Here is a 4,416-nt window from a genome sequence, read left to right as displayed (position 1 = left end):
CACTTACTTTGGGCTAGGTAAAGGGAATGGAAAATGAATACAAGAGTTCTTGCCTTCAGGGAATAGTCCAGTGGGGCAGAAATGACTATGCCACTGATGCAGGAACACATTAACCTGCTGAAACAACTCACTCTTTGCAGCTGGTGGGGAAAATAGTGAGTGACGTGTTTGAGGGATTGAAAGCTGCCGAGCATGCGAGTTAGAGTGGGAGTGATGGGATGGTGTTTTTTGTAGCAAGAGGACATTCACAAACTACTTGGGAAGAAGTTAATAATACAGTTTCCTCTATTATTTTATAGTTTACATATGTATAAAATCTGACAATTAAGGGCAACTATGAATAATTTGTATAACTTGCCCAGACACTTCAACTTCTTTAAAATTATGAAGCATTTTGATATATAAAATGATGGAGATTAATATAATAAACATCCACTGAGCCTACCATCACTCATCTAAAGAATATAGCAATAAGAGTGAAAGGACCTCTCTGCACACCATTTCCTGGTCTTGCTACTGTCCATTTCCTACATTCCTGTCTTTTCACAGGAGGCAACCACTATTTTGCGTTGTGTTTAATTTTTTCATGCATTATATTTTTCCAATTAAATAAATTAAAAAAAAGTTTTCAGATGCATTTTCTTAAGAAAATGGCATTTTTAAATTATCTGCTTTAAGGGAATGTTTGAAAATTATTCATCTGCTTTTATTTATTTATTTAACAATATTAATTGAGAGGATACTATGTGCTTGGCATTGTTCTAACAGGGATAAAGAACTCATCATATGGTATATACACAGGCCAACATAACTCTTGGTACATAGTTATGTTAAACAAATGTACAGATGCTAAATATATTGAGAACAGAGTGGCCATATGTAGAAACATCACTTGTTGTTTATGTAGTATTATTGGTAGGTCATGAAGAATGTCCTTTGGCCAACAGTAGAAAAATTGGTTTTTTAAACTGTAATTCCACAGTTAATAATTCCCCAAGTATTAACACTTGGTTAACCTTTTAAGAGCAAGAACAGTGACATTCCATTTTGTATCCTTAGCATCCAGCACGGAGGCCGGCACCAGGGTGTTAGAATAGAATAGAATTGGAGGGGACATTGTTAAAGGGAAATAGAAAAAAATTCATTAATGACATTGGTTACTTGAATTAGTGAGGGATCATAAATAAATCTCAAAAACAATCAGGTACTAGGAAAATCATAATGTTGCAAAAAAGACATAGAACTTGCCTATGGGAGTTTATGGCATAAGTTCTAGTAGAATATATTAAATATAACTGACCTTCCAATGACGAAGTAAATTGAAAACAACTAAGACATGAATCAATACTCATTTCAAATAAAAGGAGAGTCTACTGCCTATACAGAAATTCTTTCCTACAATATTTCAAGCACAAACCCCTATTTGTTCTTGAAGTAGGTGAGGCTTTTTTTCTACAGTCAAAAAATGAGAAAACAGGGAAACAGAAAGAGACAAAAGTGGGGCCTCTTAGCATACCACGTATGAAGTTGTATTATTCTACATAGTAACTAAACTGTATAGTAGTTTGGGGAGGAAACCATCAGAATTTTACTAACATATAATCTTGCATTTTTTTCTTCATTGGCAAGCTAAGGGTGGACCCCCTATGATGTTTTTGAGCCTGCTTAAAAGTTCATCATCGAGAACTTTAGCTTCCTTTGAGAAAAGTGTCAGGAACACCTGTTGAATAACAATGCCAGCCCAGTCGTACATAACAATTTTTCTCATATGATGTGTATATGATTCAGAGTTGACTCAACTAATGAGTCCTGTATTTTGTAATCAAACATGTCTTTTCTTGGTTTGTCCCCTGTAGATTTCATGTCTTCAAAGCTTTTTGACAGCAAATTTCTTGTATTATTATCATCAATTTATTTCCTTTTGAATCAATCAGAAAGCTGTCAGGAAGAACTTCTGATTAGCATGAGATAGAACCATGTTGTCATCCAGAGTTGGTATCATTCCTGAGTAATGCCACAAATATTAATGTGTTAGCCTGGGTAGTCTTGTAAAAGTTGATTGTAATTCTTTTAAATAATGAAAATACACTAGGATTTTCATTGCTACTCTAGAAAGTATTAAGGTTTCCGGACTCCCCCTTAAAGCTTATCATAATTTAAATTATTTTTATGATTACAATTGAGCCTTTGCTTTATGTCTTTTTTTTTTTAAAAACTTTTCTCTCTTTTTTTCCAGGATGGGGAAGCCAAAGCTCAAAAGTACAAATTCACCACAACACATGGCTTCATTTTCCTGGACATAACCTGAGATGGATTCTTACATTTGCTCTCCTGTTTGTGCATGTCTGTGAAATAGCAGAAGGCATTGTTTCAGACTCGTAAGTGATCTAACTAAAATAATACCATTGTAATATACCAGTGGGTCTATTGTAGATAGTAGCTAAGAGCATTACCAAGGCAGGCTTAACTTTTGAGGCATTAGGAATGATGCCTGTCACTCATTTTGTCTGATAGTCATGTGTTTTGTCTGTATTTTTATGTTGCTACATTATTTCTCTGATTGCATAAGTTCACATCTTTTTAACTTGAGCTCCTAGAAATGCTTTATAGTTTTTGATCTCTGATCCATGTAGCTCTTGAAAGAAGTTCTTATGTGTTTTTGAACTTTTTAATGTTAAAAATAGGTATAAATGGAAAGATTGTCTGCATTGACACATAGCTCTAATAGCCATATACTTATATTAATATATTAATCATTTCTCAGATGTTTCCATTTATGTTGTAAAGAAGCAAAGATAGATGAGGCAGGATTAAAGAGGCTGAGAATCAGTGAGGATAAAGCCATAAATTGAGGCAAAGCGCAAAACTTTTAAAATGAAGATTTGTAATAAAACCCATTTTTTAAACTTTTATTTTACGTTCAGAGGTACAAGTACGTGTTTATTATACAGGTAAACTTGTGTCATGGAGGTTTGTTGTACAGATCACCCAGATATTAAGCCTAGATCCCATTAGTTGTTTTTCTGATCCTCTCCCTCCTCCCACTCTCCACCCTCCAAAAAGCCCCAGTGTGTGTTGTTTCCCATTATCATTTAGCTCCCACTTATAAGTGAGAACACGTGATATTTGGTTTTCTGTTCCTGTGTTAGTTTGCTAAGGATAATGGCCTCCAGCTCCATCCATGTCCCCGCAAAGGACATGATCTTGCCATTTTTTATGGCTACATAGTATTACATGGAGTATATGTACCATATTTTCTTTATCCAGTCTATCATTGGTGGATATTTAGGTTGATTCCATGTGTTTGCTATTGTGAATAGTGCTTCAATGAAATATGCATGCATGTGTCTTTATAAGAGAAGGATTTATAATCCCATTACCCAAAAATAGAATTGCTGGGTCAAATGATATTCCTGTTTTTGGTCTTTGAGAAATCACTACACTGTCTTCTACAATGGCTAAAATAATTTACACTCCAAACAGTGTATAAGTATTCCATTTTCTTCACAACCTCACCAACATCTGTTATTTTTTGACTTCTTAATTGTAGCCATTTGACTGGTATGAGATGGTATCTCATTGTGGTTTTTATTTGCATTTCTCTAATGATCAGTGATGCTGAGCTTTTTTTTCACATGGTGGTTGGCCATGTGTATGTCCTCTTTTGAAAGTATCTGTTCATATCCTTTGCCCACTTTTTTATGGGGTGGTGGTTGTTGTTTTTCTTGTAAATTTGTTTAAATTCCTTACACATGCTGGATATTAGATCTTTGTTGGATGCATAGTTTGCAAAAATTTTCTTTCATTCTATAGGTTGTCTTTTTACTCTGTTGATAGTTTATTTTGCTGGTCAAGAACTCTTTAGTTAGATCCCATTTGTCAATTTTTGAATTTGTTGCAATTGTTTTTGGCATCTTTGTCATGAAATCTTTCCTCATACCTATGTCCTGAATAGTATTGCCTAGGTTGCCTTCCAGGGTTTTTATAGTTTTGAAAACCCATATTTTTAAAGGAATTTTGTTATTTTTGTAAAACATGATGCTTGTATTAGGCAGTTAAAATATAATGAATTATATTTATAAACTTCAACATAATCTGGTGAAAATACTTTTTATATAGTAACAAGATAAACTCAAGAATAGGAAACTTTGATTCTTAAACTGTGCTAAATGGTGTACCATTCATTGAGGAATTAATATAAGAAGGACTTTAAATTTTTTGATAGGAAAGTCCAAAATTTATTTTCTTCTTATCGAACAGAAACTTTCTTGACATCTGTTTATGTTTTCTGTTGGAATTAACAAAGAATGGAACTTCTAAGCTTTTGTCATGGAACCAACTATTTTGTAATTTTTTTTTTTTTTTTTTTTTTTTTTTTTTTTTTTTTTTTTTTTTTTTTTTTTTTTTTTTTTTTTT

The 4,416-nt window shown here is 33.2% G+C and overlaps 1 protein-coding gene across 4 annotated transcripts in view; it reads left to right on the top strand.

The window, feature by feature from the left end:
• Positions 1–2,208: 2,208 nt before the first annotated feature.
• Positions 2,209–4,416, top strand: part of ABCC9 (ATP binding cassette subfamily C member 9) — a 132,179-nt gene continuing 129,971 nt past the window's right edge. For 3 of the 4 annotated variants that reach the window (XM_017522963.2, XM_037736492.1, XM_017522964.2), the window contains exon 1: positions 2,209–2,378. The gene's annotated coding sequence lies outside the window, so the exon portion shown is untranslated. The remainder of the gene's footprint in view (positions 2,379–4,416) is intronic. The other variant, XM_017522965.2, reaches the window with a different exon arrangement.

This window comes from Cebus imitator, unplaced genomic scaffold, assembly GCF_001604975.1.
Source record: "Cebus imitator isolate Cc_AM_T3 unplaced genomic scaffold, Cebus_imitator-1.0 Scaffold25, whole genome shotgun sequence".
Taxonomy (NCBI): Eukaryota; Metazoa; Chordata; class Mammalia; order Primates; family Cebidae; genus Cebus; species Cebus imitator.
Note: the sequence above shows the minus strand (reverse complement) of the source record. Positions and strands in the feature narration are given on the sequence as shown.